General features: G+C 40.0%; 1 protein-coding gene across 9 annotated transcripts in view; it reads right to left on the bottom strand.

Moving 5' to 3' along the window:
• Positions 1-17,536, bottom strand: part of myo1b (myosin IB) — an 85,186-nt gene that overhangs the window by 47,019 nt on the left and 20,631 nt on the right. The gene's annotated exons all lie outside the window — the stretch shown is intronic.

Raw genomic sequence — 17,536 nt, forward strand, 5'->3', positions numbered from 1 at the left:
CTTGACTACTGCACTAATGCTGCTAAAGCTCCTGCACCCAAACGCAAAACCAGAAGAGTTACATGCTTAAAAGCCTTTTATCCCCCAATTTAAACTAGTTGTTTTAACTGTCACATACATAATAACTTTGGAATTTTTCTTGTTGCTCTAAAAAATAGACATACGTTTGTTTTACTCTCTGGCAAGTGTTTGAACTACTGACTGAGAATGTAAAATAACTCTTGGTGGATTAGTGAATGATAAAAGTGGAGCGCCTATTATAGTGCAGAGCCTATTGTCATACATTCCAGGACAGTGATACAATGGGAAAGTGAGACTGATTATTGCAGTTTCACCCCCAACTGAATTCCACAACAATATATTATTTGTTCTCTTTATGTAGACAATCCCTTATGGTGGTTTGACAGAAGGGTGTGGATGGTGTGAGGCCCATATCACAATGAACACTTTTTTTTTATCTTGTGTGGCACAGTGGTCTGTAATTTCAATGTGATACACCCACAAAGAAGAAACACTAAAGGGTGAGGCTGCAGCTTCAGCTTTTTACAGCTTCCCTTTGGCAAGCAAACAGTCATGTACAGTGCTGCGCGGAGTGTGTTCCAACTTTCTCCTCCAGCAAGACACGAGACTGCAAGTTAGCTTTCTTTGCCTTCCTCCCCTTACCCATGTACTTTGCCATTCATTACTCAGGAATTTTTTCCAAAGTCACGTCTTGTAATAGCTGTGATTGTGCTGTTATGCTGCTGGGAAACTGGGTGAGTTAGTTTGAGACGAGCTTAAGTGGAGTTGGAAGGCTGTATCATCCATGATGAGCTGACTTCCATGATAAGCTGTGGCAGGTTTAAGGACAGGCTCTGTGACTCTGTCTGTTCTGGTGCAACATCACAGGAGGGAAACAGGCTACAAGATAATGAACCTGGGGAGGACTTCAGTCAGAGAATTTTGTTTCAAGCTCATAAAGCATGCATCTGCCCTGCGGAAGTGTCCCTGAGCTAGGGCTGGGCACTTGATTGAATTTTGTTTTCAACCATAATTGTGGCTTCAAACAATTGATTAAGAAAATAACATAATCAAGATGAATAGATTATTGTTCACAATTCTGTTTTTTGGGTTGATTTTTTTTTTTTTTTTTTTACAGTGGTGCATTTCAACACTCCCAAAAACATCAAACTCACTTTTAGCCAGGATGTGACATGTTTAGTTCACCTTGAGCAAGTTTTTCAGTTGAAAAATCCACTGATAAAAAGACATTTTTTTTTTAAAAAAAGTGAAAGTTTACACATGATGTTTCTAAAGTCAATGAGTAATCATATAATAGACAATAAATACTATATAATATAAGCCAATGCTGCTGGCTTCAACACCATCAAAGGCGTAATCTCCCTGCTTTTTAAATATCAAGCTAAGATCAACATCTTTAAGTCTTATGTTTCACACTGAATACAGGGTAAATATAGCCTGAGGTAATTTTGGAGGAATGCATCAAAATGGTCTCTCCCCAGTGTCTAATTTGGTCTAATTCCTTGCCGGGAGGGCAGGGGCACTCCAAGTCTCTCAGGTCTGAGTAATATCATTAATCAAGTATTTATAAGCTAAGTGTACTAAGTGTACAAGACATGCGTGCAGGAAGGAATGTCTGACATTCACAGATGCTGACAGGGGATTTCATACAGCACTAACAGTGAGTTGTACCTGGGTCTGAAATGAGATATCAAACTATGGGCATGGTTGCTGAAGTTAGATGTACTTGTAGAGGCAAAGCTGTTGACAGATTCAAGCATGCTGCACATCCAAAATGCAGCGTGGCACCAACAGGCAGGCTCAAAAACTGTCCACACAGGGTTCAAAGTGATTTCTAAAGGAGATGTTCAGACTGAATTTGAGTCTGTAAGCTGGACGGTTATGCGGCACCACTCTGCAATTTGTTTATTATCTAGTCCAACTTCTACAAATACACCAAGACATGGAAAAAGAAGCTAATGTCTGAAAGAAAATCTAATTTGGGGTACAGCAACGAATGTATTAGTGGAGTCAGTGTGGTGAGCAGCAAAACTTGGAGCATATAATCACACTCTGAACTAAGACTGACCTCCAATTTGAAAAGTAGCTGATTGCTAGTAAGAAGCCATGGCAGAGAGGGGGCCAGAAATGGGCAGCCAGATGAATGCATTCCAGGCCACAATACAAAAGTTAAATCGCAGGCTGGCTAATGGAGCTTAGGGTTCTGCACCATCACACATCATTTTGGATCAGAGCCTGTGCAGCCTGGGCAACCGGTCCTTTCCCCCGTCAGCCCCCAGTGTGGGCTCTGCACCAAGACACCCTCAGGAAAAAGGGTACCCTAATGCAGAAGTTCCTTTGAGTCAAGCTGGTGTAGTGAGTTAATGGGCTTGTGAAATTCCTCAAAAGGTTGGGCTTTTTTAAGGTGCTATGGTGCACTAATTTTTACAGGCTTTACATTGGAATCATGTCACACACATAGTTTTGCAAGTATAAAAACTTCATGTCATAGAAGAAGGTGCAGCTGGAAGTGTCCTGCCAGCAGTTTTACAGAGTTATATTTTGCGGTGGAGGTCTCCTTTTTCTTGCCTTTTGGGACAAAGTGAAAGTTTTTAGTGGGAGTACCACAGCTGGTTGGAGCTGACTGTATGCAGATGAACTAATAGGTGATTAAACACTAAAGCCTGATTTATGGTAGGGTGGTTTACAATTCTGATGATGGTGGCTCATCATAAACTTAAGAGCGGTGCAATGTTTTCAATTTATTCTTTGGCAAAAGACTTCAGTCGCCTTAATGGTAACCAGACGCTATCCTCCAGCCAGTTTGTTTGGTTACATTATATCGTCCCAGCTGATAAATATCTGGACAGCTACTTGTAACTATAACTGTAACTGTACTGCTACAGGGTGAAAATATTATGGTCATAGACTGTAAAAATAACGGATGTAGCTACTGTAATGTCACCCACTGGTTTGTGGCTGTCGCCATCTTGTTTTATTGGAGCCAGAAGTGACCATATTTTGGGCTGTGGACGTGTGAAGGGTGGATCTAACTGGATGTTGAGGACACTATCGGCAGACAAGCTGTCACTCAAGCTGCCCTGCCCTTAAATATGCATAACTTTGGGCCTTAATAAAATGTAAATGGGTGAGCTATTAAAAAAATCATCCCCATACAGTTTGCATGAATGTTGAAATTAGCTTAAGACCAAAACCATTTACATGTTTTGTCTCTGCTGTAAAGTTGGGCATTTTAACATGGGGGTCTGTAGGGACTAACTCCTTTTGAAGCCAGCCCCAAGTGGCCATTAGAGGAACTGCAGTTTTTGGCACTGTCAGGTTGGCTTCATTTTTCAGCCTTGGAGACTGCTGCTTGGTTATGTTCCAACAAATGCAGGGCATGGGTGAGGCAATGCACTTCCAGTATATTTGAATGTCTCTAATTTCTTTAAAATTACAGTTACGGACCAAACCGTATGGTAAAACATCCCCATGGAGATGTTAATGTGATGCAATATAGAGAGAGTGTCTGTGTCATAACAAAAATCTCCAGATGTGCAACAAGAAAGATAAGTGTCAAGAAACACTTTACTGTCGCTTGATGTATTTCTGACAGCAATCACAGGTGTTGAGTATCCTGTCATACATCTGGCTTTATCCCTGCAGACTACTGGGGGCAATTAAACTTTCAAATATGTATGGCATGCAAACAATACATCATCACACTATTCCGCTGATCAGTAGTGGAAAAAACACAGCTAAACAATGCTAACATTGATGTCAACAAATGCAGGTTTCAAAATATTAAAAATTAAATTCACAAATACATACCCTGCAAATGTTTGTAATAGAAATAACTGCATTTTACTTGCTTGTTGGGCCTCAAGGATGCACAAAACACTGAAGAAGTAAAAAAAAAAAAAAACTTTACATAGAACCTTAAATGAACTTTTTTGATGCCCTCAGTTATCTCAGTTGTACGTTTTTGTTCTGTCTGAAACAGACCTGTCACTCAGAAATCCCCATCCCCATGATCTCTGATCACAGCCTGGTCTCTACCCTCCTCTCTACCCCACGTTGTATAAATGAGACTTGCCACAGGACATTACGTCACTGCTGAAAAGGGCAGCACAACGCAGCAGATGTCTGCTTTGTGAAAACACTCTTGTTGCCTGACCTGGTCCTGACAATGAGCAAACCATCACACAATTATCTCGCCCCCAGAGGAGGCCAGTGGGAGGGGGAGTGTACCAGGAGAAGGTGTGGGGTGTAAAATAGGAGTGGGAGGTCCTGTGACAGACACATAAACACACACACACACACACACACACACACACACACACACACACACACAAACTAGTCACATGAATATGAATGGCCATCGCATAATCACAATATGAATAGAAGACAGCAGAGGCAAGGGGCCACGCCCAAAAATGTGCAACTGAAGACTATGTAAATGTTTAAATCTTAAACATTTAGAAGAAAAAAAAGCCGCAAAACTGACTTCTAATAGGAGAATAAGCTGTATTTTCATTCCCACAAATAAAAGCAAGAAAAACAAGGCAGAATTAGAATAAGATCATCCCTGTGGCTGCAACATGGTGCTATCATTAGGACCATGAAAGCAGTATGTACCACTTCACAAAGGTGGAAGTCAAAATGATGATGAAGCACCAAGGTCACCATCAAAGAAGAGGAAGCAGCGAGTGAGGCACCGAAATCCCAGGGGCCTCCCTGATCAGTGTGTAGCTGGGTGTGTGTGGGGGGGGGTTAGGCTGGGCTAAGGCCTTGGGCCGTAAGTGCTGCTTGGCACCTCCCCTTCACATCTGCCTACAGGCTGTAATTTGGACATGCACGTGGCAGTGGTGAACACAAAGCCACACTGGCATGAGGTAAGCTGTACAAAATAGTCTAGTCAGTTCTTTTAACTACCAACCTCTGGTAACTGGGGCACAGGAGGAGATGATGGGCCTGCAGTGTGTGACCTGAATCTTAAAAGGGTGGAGTAGTCTGAGGGCAGATTCAGCACACATTAAAGTTTGTAGATGGTAATGAAGCTGTAATGTATGGTCTGGAGCACAGCCCACCCAGCTACTAGGAGACGACAGGACATTCGCAAACAATAATAATCTTGCTCAGAGGATCTTAATCATGTCTTCATACTGACATCCAGCACATTTACATGCACTTTTTTTTAAAATAAAGTACAACTTTGTTCATTTTCAAGCCCTAAAATGGATCAACTCTGTTCAGTACTTTGATTCTAAATCCAGCTATGTTTCTATTATTTGTTATGTATGCATGGGGGCCCTGTGATCTCAGTGTGATCTGGCTCCTCCAGAAGCAACAGGAAATCCGCCCTGGCTCTGACGGGGCAGCCAAGGAAGCAACGCTTTCCTGATGCTTTATGACCAGGTGGAAGAGTGGGTTGCTGTCTCACACACACACACACACACACACACACACACACCAAACACACACACACACACACACACACACACACACACACACACACACACACACACACACACACACACACACACACACACACACACACACACACACACACACACACCAACACACAATGGACTGCATTTCACCTGTTTCAAAAGCCAATCGTCTTGTAGCAAATTCCGCCCGCCAAGGCAGCTACAAACTATCAGCAGACGGAGTGTTTACTTGCTGTGGCACTCTGACGCCCCCCATCCATGTCTAGTCAATCTAATTTACATCCCTGTGGTTGCTGAAATGAATGTCTCCATCCTCATAGTTTGTCATGTCAGACAGTCGGTCACTGATGCTGCTGCTCACTCTATGTGCACATTTCTCTCTCTCTCACACACACACACACACACACACACACACACACACACACACACACACATACACACACTGATCAATCAGCACTGATTAATTAAATTATAGTGGCATAACTACTATGAATACAGTTCATCTGAAGCTCAGGTTGTTTTTGTTATGTTTTTGCTGTTTCATCACTACTAGAAATGCAACTGTAGCAAGTATCTCACTATCAACATCCTCATTCATTTTTTAAGAAGCTACAAATACCATTCAGCTAGAAAATAAGCTTCAAAAGGAAGTACAGAGAGGTGTTGCACGCACGCACGCACGCACGCACGCACGCACGCACGCACGGACACACACACACACACACACACACACACACACACACACACACACACACACACAAATTCAGCACAGTGGCATGCATTTACAGATCACTGAGGAACCTGCTGGTGTGGTTCAGACAGATGTAGTCCATGTGTGCATTGGTTATGACAGTGTGAAGAAGTAAAACAGGTGGTACAGAAGAGAACAGCACAAACTACAAGAACCCAAAGCAGGATCACAAGAACAGTCTTATATTCAGATGAGCACTCTCAACAAGCAACTTACAAGGTGCAATAACGAATACCTTCAATCCTCTAAATTAAAAGAGAGTGAAGTGCTGCTGCCACAGATCTCTAATTTATTCAAAACTCACTTGAGGTTGCCTGAGACCTCTGCTAAGTTACTCATTGATACACCCCCACCCATACATCATACATCGAGGGGGTCCAGGGCTTTAATTTACTTTGCTGCACAGCAATTTAGTGTTCCACAGCGGGGGAAAACACAGATTCAAGTTGTTTGTCTGATCCTTGGAAAAGCAGGAAACTAGCATGCTGAGTAAGTTAGCAAAACATCCTCAAAGTAATACTCAAACAAAGACTCTTCTGAGCCTCTTTTTAGCGGGATTTTGGGAATCAGCATGCAGCATAAAAAACCCTGAATATTTAAATGTATTCTAATTATCGGCTGTTATAAGGGCTAAACGAGCTGACCGCATTGTTTGAGTCATGAGATTTCATAAAATGATAAATGAAGGCCTTGTGCCTTTGGCTAGAAAATCCAGAAAAAAACACACTTGAGGAAAAAATTTAAAAAAAAGACCATGGCCACATGTGCACAGCCACAGACGGGATGATGGAAACAGAGGAGCTAGCTGTCTTTTTATAGCCCACAAAGCACCAGCTCTGTCAGGTTTGAGGACTTCCTCTCTTCTTCCTGCCATCTCTCAGGCTTCCAGTGTGGCAGTGTTTCCGGTCACTTTAGGCAGCTCTCAGAGGCCTTAAAACGTAAAAACAGCTTGACACTGAAGCATACAGTAGACCTGCTAACACACAGACCAAGTGAACTTCTTTGAAAAACACTAGTATGATCATTTTTATTTAGTTTAACACACCGTTAGTTGCACAGGAATGCAGAAAAACATATTATATATATGTATGGATGACCTTTGATTTGTCTGCAAAGCTAATGATGTCTTCATATCTACTATACTACATGTGTTTGAAAAAAAATCTATGTGAAATCTGTGAGCCCTACAGGCACTGCAATGCCCCTGCACACGCTTGCACACACACAAAGGCTGCATAGAAATAAACTGTTATGCCTAATTTAGTACAAGATCACTTGGCATGTCTTCAAAGACGCTAAAGGCCTCAGGGTGACCATGTGACCCACTGAGCCCATTCAGACAACAGACACAGTCCTTGTGGCTCTGACCAAGAGTGTAAAGTTGGTCCCACATCGGCACCACAGTGGTGGGTGACAACTAGTCCTGCTCCATGCCAGGAAATGATGAGGCCACAGACTGAGAGGTTTTGGTAGAGGGGAATAAAGTTGTTAAAGGGCTCTTCTTCCAGACCCAAAATAAAGAGTTTACAATGAAATGTTTTTGGTTCCCACACATATTCGTGGACAAAATTTCAAAACTTTTCCACGACTTTTCCACGACTCATAATAAAAAATGTTTTCTTGCCTCACTTGCCTGGCGTTTTTTCGACATATCAAACTCTATTTAAACTAGAGTTTAGCTGGCATACATGGGGGGCAAGATGGAGAGGAAGAAATTGAGAAATGCACAGGATGGTCAATGAAACGTCACATTTCGACACAATTGAGCTACGATATGTTGGCAGCTACATAAGCAAGTTCTCCTCTATTTTGATACTTTTGTATGCACTCCGGCACCTTATTTACAAAATACATTGGTTCATATTAATTGGGATGTTAAAAATATTAGCAGTTGTTAGTATTGACTACAGAATACTTTAGAAGACTATCATTATAAATGTATTGACTAGAGATGAAGAAAGTTAAATGTAGCCTATTTATTTATGTTAACAGTATATCAAGTATCAACTATTTTACTCAAGCACAATATGAATGGAATGAGAGATTATTAGATATGTTGTTTTTTGTATCATCAGGCCTATTCGTATTTTTGAATATATATATACACACACACACACACACACACACACACATATACATACATATATATATATACATACATATATACAGGCCCAACGACGCCACTGGTGAACAGTTATTCACACAAGATTACTGTAACAATCTCATTACACACAACACAATTCCTTAACTTTTCCAAAACTTTCAATGATTTTTACTAATTGGTTGTAAAATTTCATGACTTGTCCAGGTTTCCCATGACAGTGACAACCCTAAATATTAAAGGTTAGCAAGAAATGGCCGAGCTTCATTCAAGGTGAGTGAATGAAACTGATTTTCTGCACAGGGCATTGCCAATAATTACCTGAAACGCTGCATAAAACCTTGATGAAAGCTTAAACTGTTTCATGTGAACATAAACACTGACATCACAAAGGGATTCCTGCAGAATTTTCTAGCACAGATAGCCAAAAAAACAAAAAAATAATTACACTGTCATCATGATTAAACATCAACCTTACGCATGCTAGAGCATGCTTGAGTCAAAATGTATCTTCATAAAACCCTCAAAATCTATTTCAAATGGAGGCAAACAGCTCATCTTTATGTGTGCCTCATGTGACTTTCAGTTGGATACATGCATTTGACTCAGTTTTGAAAAAACACTATAAATATTAATACTTTTGTCCCGACTCATCAACTAAATTGTCCAAGCCCAAAATGTTATCTTGGCACTGGACATTAGCTGACACAAGCTTAACCCAGCAGCAATGTCTGGCAGATTAGATTTCCATTAGCATTTACAGTTTCTCTATGTAATGCCAGTCTGACCCACGGGGCCTGTTGTCAGGCCCTTTGGGAGATCTTAGCCAAATTTCCACAGCCAACTAAATCCTCAATCCGCACAAATCACTTCCAAATCAGTGTTACGGCTTGTTTGATTTCATGTGACCTATCGCATGTTGCCCAAACCATGACTTTGCATCAGACGCAGTTGTGATGCCAGTCAAATTTAAGATGAAGTTTAAAAGCAGAACAATTTTAAGATTTTTCATGGGGTTACAGCAATGAAAGATTTTTCTTTTTGAAAAAAAAAAATGAAAAAAAAAAACCCCAACAAAACATAAAAATGAAGAAAGCACACAAAAAATTACAGCATGATTGTATACTATAAAAACAAAACATATTTTAGCCACCTTTTAAAAAAAGAGAAAAAAAGAAAAAAACAATCATATCACTTTGAGTGTACACTGTGTACACCCAAATGGAGTCTGTTTTTTTATATAACAGCTTCAAATCCCTGTCAGTAAGGGCTGTATTATGGCAAGGTAAAACAGTGAAAATATTCTAAATAAGGCATATACTTAAACTTATATTGACTTGTCTTTAGGTGGGCCTGTTTTAGATGGACTAAAACGAATCAATTACGGCAGAGTTTGCTCAGTGCTGTTTGATCATATATAGGTAATGAAGAGATCTTTTATCCGGAAGTCATTGTAAATAAACACTGAGATTCATTCTATAGATCTTTATTTTTTTGCCTTTTTGTGCAGATAGCTACCTCACACCTGCATCACGGCTGAGCTGATATTAGTGTTATCTATTTGCCTCCATTTCGGTATGCCTCTTACAGGTTGTTATGCAACCTGTGTACACACGTAAAAAAAAGCTCAATACCTATTCTTCTGACTATGAATAGAGAGAGTTTACAATGGTTTTCAGACAGTCACTGATAAAAGAAAATCTATAAAATAAAATCTTATGCCCACAGAAGCAATAAATGGCAGTGTAGCCAATGTTTAATCAGTATTGTGTTACTTTATCAGCAGGTACTGTAGCTGCGTTACCTTTGAAAACAGGAATTCATAACTTTTCACTATTAATGTTTCACACCAGGCTTAGTTTCAGAGAGAGACCAGCACTGTGTATGTAGTTGTGTATACACGTGTTGTGTGTGTATCTAATAGACCTGCTGTCTGTATGCATAAATGTAGCAACTGGTGATAAATGGTCGCATTATCCAATTTAATACATTTACATGTTATTCTTGGGCTGAAGAAGTGGGTGGAAAAAGAAACACACACACACACACACACACTTTCCCAACATCTCTCTAGGTTCACTGAGCTCACCAATACGCCAACACACATGCTGGAGAGGACTCACTCTGCCTACCTGTGTCAAAATGCCATTTCAACAAGTGCCCACTTAAATCTACCTACGTACAGGTTCTGTGCTGCAACTCATGTGGGCCTCCTTGAAAACAGTCTCTTATATAATACCAAAACAGTGAAACGAGGCATGAGCTTGTTGCCAAATAACTACAGCTGTAATGGATAAAATCACATCAAAGAATACACTGAAAAATATATGTGCTAGAATACAGAGATGTGTCTGTCTGTGGTTCATATCTTTTATGACAGTAAGAAACAAGGACAACAAATGGGACTTTCTTACAGCTTCTATTCTCATGTCTTCTTGTGCAATCAATTTCTGTACAATTAGAGATTTACAACAAACTGACATTTAAGTCTGATGCACAACAACACTGCATTTACACAGCTAATTTCAACCAAGCAACCTCCTCTGTGGCTGAAAAATTAAGCCATTTCCGAAGTGCCAAAAACTGCAGTTCCTTTAACGACCACTCGAGGCCAACTCCAGAAGTCAGTCATTTCCTCTGGACCCAATGTAAAAATGTCCAGCTACAGCAGAAATTAACATGTTTAAAGACTGGTACAAAAATCAGGCTTTGTCTTCATGGATAATTTCCCCATTCATGACAACTGAACGGAGGGTGAATTTTGATGTAACTCACGCGTTTACATTTTCGTAAGGCTTAAAGCGATGCAGTTAATGGCAGATAGCTTTGAGTGACAGGCATTTGCAGACAGTGTCCTCTGCTTCTCAGTCAGATCCACCCCTCATTCCTCAAAAGCACCAGCTTCTTGTCCACAACAGTCACTTTTGGCTCCTAAAAACCAAGATGGCAATGGCTGAATGCAGAACTTGAGGCTTCAGAGCAGGAGTCCACAAACAAATGGGTGATGTCATGGTAGCCATGTCCATTATTTTTATAGTCTATGATTTCAATTTAGGGACCTCATTTATTCACAACAATTGTGAGTGAAAGCAGTATTATTGCAGTGTAAATGGCATTTCAATGCAGAATTTTTCAAAAAGTCCATACATTTCAAAGGAAATTTCCAAGATTTACGTTTTTGATGGGAAATATTGAGCAAGCTTTAAATAAAAGGCTATCAAAAACTCTCTCAAGACCTTGCAAAAACTAATTACAGTGTTGTCCTTTTTATGTTTCTTTTATTTCTGTATGTAAAAATAAGGATATATTCTAACTGCGCCTGTTGGTCTTGCCAGAACTGGCATCTTGTCCCCCCCAGAGGATCACAATAAGTCTGTGGCTTTCGTATGTAATTTAATCCAACAGTTGTAGATGTATGTGATAACTCTTCAGGTGAAACAGTTTTATGTGTCATTATGATGGTCACATAAGTCTATCTATCCATCAGTGTTCCAACTGACAACACTGGAAAGGTAAACACAGGTACAATGCCATGATGCAGTAAATGGCTCTAAAGTCCATCCTACCCACAGAGAGAGCGGTAAGTTATCATGGCTCTTTTATCTCAACCCAACATCCTGCATGTAAAACACCATCCAGTCCTGTTGATCATATCTGAAATGAGTCGTAGTACAAATGGGTTGCTGGGAGTTTTGTGTTGCACAATATAGCATTGTGCAGGCAGGAACTTAGTACAAGTAGCTTACTCCCACATGTGATCGCTGGTCTTCTTCAGTGTGTTTGACACGGAGGGCACAGGCCTTTCCCAGCAATGAGTGGTTGCAGTCCATTCCTTCGTGTTCTTAGCTGAAGTTGTGTCTTTACTGCAGTTTCCTGATTTGTTTTACTATGGTTGGGCTGATCATGGATTTTAACATCATGCTCAGAGATATGACAAAGTTATTTACAGTGGAGTAATACTGTAGCTGTGCAAGAGCAATCTGAGTAACAGCTTGCAGGGTTTCCCACAAATTCATTTTTTTATGGTGGCCCGCATTGATTTAAACATCTGCTGCCGCATAAAAGTTTTCTATTTTTGAAGGTGGAGTGTTCATTAGGTGCGCTGCTGAAATATATAAACTGTTCAGTTATTCAGTGCACCACACTCTCGCAGCACAGAGCGTACTCTGGGCACAGACAGAGCAGCAGAATGTCAGGCACAGTGAAAGTAGGACTTAACCATTCATTGCATTGGGTGTATGCTTTCAATCACTAACAGCTGTTCCTCTAAGCCAACGATCTGATCAGCTCTGATCAGATCCACTAATCAATTATCCAACACGTGACTCAAACTCATCAAACTGATGCTGAGGGTGGGTGCAGTGCTGCAGTTACAGACCCCACAAAAACTCCTAATTTAGACAGGGGACACAGACTTATCCACAAGGACACACAGGCAAGGAGAAAAAACTGCATCGATGTGTCGTCACACTTCGATTCTAAATATGTGGGAAACACTGGCATGCTATGATAAGGCATGCATCAAAACACACACACTTGAAGAAAAATATTCAATTTATAAACAACTCATTGGGGGATAATAATCTGAAATGTCTAACTTCTACAACAAAGCAGATTTCACAGTCAAGCTGTCATAACCATGTGCATAACAGCTGAAACCCTGACATACGCCTTGCACGGGCCCTCTTTGCTCCATTAGCCAGTCGTGATGCCCCCCCCCCTGTAGCTAATGCTCCAGTAGCAATAGGTATTGAGTGCCGAGACCATCGGGGGTCTCAATACCTCATTAAACATCGGGGAAATGCGATCCTACCCTAGAGACAAGGGACTGGCTGCCCATCCACACACACACTTACACACACTTCTCTCAATCTGTGTCTGGCTTAGGCAGTGGGGGACATACAAAAGATGACTCCAGGCCATCTGTAATGCTGCTGTGCATGGAGAAAGGCCGCTGATTAGTTCGTCTCTAATGCTTCGACTTTGTGTAGAGAGGGGAGGAGAAACACCTGCCAGTTAATTATGAGGCGCCTCATCTGGGCAGAGAAGCATTTTGCTAAATTGGCCGGCAGAGGAAATGATGGACACAAGTGGTCCACTGTAAACCCAGCTGGAGAGTTCATTCACATTTTCAGAGATGTGCACAGCCACATCTATTTTTTTTAACTTAAATTCAGGTGTCTTTGTTTTGATGACTATTATTTTTCAAATAGAGACAATAAAAAAAACAATTAAATGTCTAACAAAGTTACAATATTAAAAACACATTGGAATAAATGCTGCAATTTCTTTCCTTCCTTCTGTTTTTTAATTAGTAAAGCCAGACATGGCAGGTGAGAACAGACGAGATATGATAGAGATGAATACATTAGATGACATGGCAGGTTTGTGAATAAACAAACAAACAAACAAACAAACAAACAAACAAACAAACAACAACAACAACAACAACAACAGCAACAACAACAACAACAACAACAACAACAACAACAACAACAACAACAGAGAGGAAAAAAAGAAGATCAAGGTCTTGTGGTATGGGGTGTGTGTGAGTGTGCGTGTCTGGCCCGAAAGACAGGAAACGAGCAAACAGGCAAATGAGAAAACAAAGAATGCTGCAATTTCCTGACATAATTTGAATATATCTCTGGATTTTGTTTTAGATTATTGCTCTCAAGCTCCCTGTAGCTGCTCCATGCATTCTGAGTGATGCATGTCTTTGTTGTGTTGTTTTTCTTGTGAGACCTCATTTATGGTCAACGTGACATATGTAGACAGACACAGATGGAGCCTTCTGTGTCCTCTGTCTCTGCGTTCATTTTGTGCATATTTCTTCTCTGAAAGTTATCGGATGTGGACAAAATGGACCAGTGACACCTAAGATTGTGGGGGCAGTGTAGGGTAGTTTAAGCAAGAAAAAACCACAGGAGACAACAAAGATGGCGGAAAGGAGCAAATCGGTAAAATATTGAACATAATTCTTCGTCCATGTTGCAATGTCTTTAATGGCTTCACGGACGTCTACAACGCTGCCTCCATTAAAAGGTGCATTACTATGACCTCTGTTCTGTCAGTGGCAGGGGGGAAAATATCAATAAATGCAACATTTTCCATTGCAATATTGTATTGATAAGAGTATTATTTTTATTACAAAATTAATAACATTGCAAACACATATTACGTTTTTGGTAGCCTAAAAGTAATAAGTTCAATAATTTTTCAGTCCACTAGATACATTTTGCTGCAATAAACATGATTTAAGTGTGAAACTTTGTCTTTAAAATTTGATCTTATTAGCTAAAACAGCTGTTGACAAAGTTTTCATTTGGGGGACCTATCTAACAGTTGAAAAAAGGTAAGAAATTGCATTATATTGCAATAAATGCTAATTAAAATTACAAAATTTCTGTGACTTCAGTATTATAATATCATGATACCTCTGGTGATTGCCACCCCTATTCGACTTTGCCTTGTTTGTTATCAGAAACTTTTGACTCTGCCCTCCAGTGCTTCTTAATCGCTGTATTTATGCAAACATGAAGGATGCATACAAGTATGAGGGAAGTGACATTTACAGCACTTAAAACAGACATAACCATTTTTGTATGTAGAGAGAAAGAGCATAATTGAGCCTAAAGATAACTCATTTGCTTTGTTAAGTGTTATGTCAAATGATGAATATTGTAACAGTTGCTAAACTTAACTTGACAACATGGAAACATCTGCTGCCTGACTCTTCCTAATTGATCAACATGTACTGCACTGGTCTCTGGCCTGGGCAAGAGCCACTGCTTAACTGCAACAACTCTAATTAAGATGGGACTTAACAGGCAATTAGTCTACCAACAACTTTAGAGATGGAGGACCAGCTGCAGTTTTCCCTCCAGCTGATGCGCACACACAAACACATACCTCTATTTGTCTGGGGATTAGCGGAGCAGGTGTGAAATGGATGAGCACCTGCACATGCTCACTCTTCTCTACATTGCGCTCAAAGAAAGAGACACAACACTGCCACACATACACAAGGTATTCAAGACAGCCTTGGAGATTCTGGCACACACAGCATGAGCCAACGATGATGCAACAACATTCATTAAAACCAACATGTTTTACAGAACTAATCTTGCTCGGCACCTTTTCCTGTCTTTAATCAATAACCTTAAGCTTCATTAATCTTTCATCCAAACAGACTATGCAGGATGCTTAGACTATTCCCACAACACCAAGTTAGACAATGAATGAACTTTCATACACAGACTGTGCTCTGTTTTCTGAGGACAGAGAGGGCCAGTGATTGTTTTGGGGACAGCATGCAGTTGACATCAGCTGACATTTTGTCACTGTGCATGGCTTCTTACAGTGGAACTGACTATATAAGCACAATGCTCTGCCATGAAGTCACAAAAAGCAGACTTGTGGTGTTCTATCTTTGCAAAATCTTAAACCTTAGACTCTAAGTGGGTGCTGCTGACCGACACAGCGGTGTTGTTTGCACTGTGTGCGTGGGCAGGTGCTGGTTCTGAATGGGGTTTCAGGATTGAGCAGTTAGCTGTTGCTTGTTATTTGTTCTGTAAAATATCTCTGCAGTGACAGCAAGGTGAAAATTTCAACAGTCAGAAGTGATATGCTAAAAAATGTTAAAAATTTACCAATATTGACATTGTAATGACATAAGTTGTTTTGCACTTGAATAGCCTATGTTAAATAAAATAACTGCACTAAGCTTTCAAGAGCCTTTCATCAGACTGCGAGATTATCTTTCCAAACAATCATGAGTCAAAATACTCTTGGAGTATCTTCAATGCTTTATATCCCTAAAATGAGTACAACCTGAGCTAAAAGGTTATAAAAGTCAAAAAAACATGATAATAAACAGATCCATTGAAATTGCGTGATTAAAAAAATACAAAAATCTGATGTTTTTTTTCCCCCCATTAGATTTGACTAAATAAAACCACAAAACACATTTATCTAAAAAACTTTTAAATAACAAAACAAACGCAATATTTCACAACAATGTGTAAGTTATTTGAACCATGTACATTATTCAGTTTTGGAGATATGCTAATTTAATAATAACTATGTGCAAAGGCATTGTGATAGGTCATTCATTCTTCCAGCACCACTGGGCATTTGACTTTGCAACACAGGTAACAGAGCGCAATGACATCATTTCAACATGAAATGTCGTGACATAGACAAGAGAAGCCTTAACTTTCTCCTGCAAACAGAATGAATGCTCTAGCTATTACAGTTTTTATTAAAGATTGATAGACACACAAGATTATGCAAACAATGATCTCCCTCCATTACGGGAAATACCTGCGTAACTATGGCAAAACACCACGTTAGCACAGCATGAGAGGTAAAAGTTAGGTCAGATCACAATGTGACAATGGAGAGGCCAGAAGGCTTAGCTTTTTGCAGCGAAAAGAATGAATGCGCTCGCTATTATGGTTTTATTTTAGGCCTATTCAAGCAGGATCAAGAACATTTGACACACATAAAAATCAATTTATTGTAAAATATGTGAAGTATTTAGCTTTATTAGTATAATGCCTTAACGCCAAGCCTTACATCAGAAAAAAACTACAGTTCCTTTGGTACATGCAAATGCTTTGAATGACCTACCACTTAAACTTCACAGAGGTTTCCACATAACAAGTCAGTGGAGCTTCATCTCAACATCTTTAGGGCTATGGCAAATCCAAGATATCCACCCAAATTAACTACTTTGGCCTTAAATGATGCAACCTGCTCTGAGCTGCTGACTTTATACTGTTCAAGTGTCTGATGAGGATCAAAGACAGGAAGAGGAAGACTCCCAGGACCCCCCTGATGTTACCTTAATTAAAGCCCAACACTGATCCCCTTCAGCCACTGTGGCACTAATGTCCTTTAGCCAGTTGAAGCTCAGCAATGCAAAAAAACGGGTCATGAAAAACTGGCTTTGAAACAATCGGAAATAACTTTTAATTATAAGTATTGACTGGACACTAGATTTTTATTTTTTCTTTAAAAAATATGCCCTCTACTTCTGAAACTACACATTTAGGCCAAGTGCAAATCAAATCGTGTTGCATATTAAAAAAACAACCAAACAAACAAAAAACCTTAATGTTCATATTTACTAAAACATCATCTCAACATGCTTTTTTTCTTCTCTACTCGCCTTGCTCAAATTCAAATATAGCAGTCTTAGCTTTTGGGCACAACAAGTGTCTGTCT

Source organism: Plectropomus leopardus, chromosome 10 (genome assembly GCF_026936395.1).
Source record: "Plectropomus leopardus strain MGB_pleo_1.0 chromosome 10, ASM2693639v1, whole genome shotgun sequence".
Lineage (NCBI taxonomy): Eukaryota > Metazoa > Chordata > Actinopteri > Perciformes > Serranidae > Plectropomus > Plectropomus leopardus.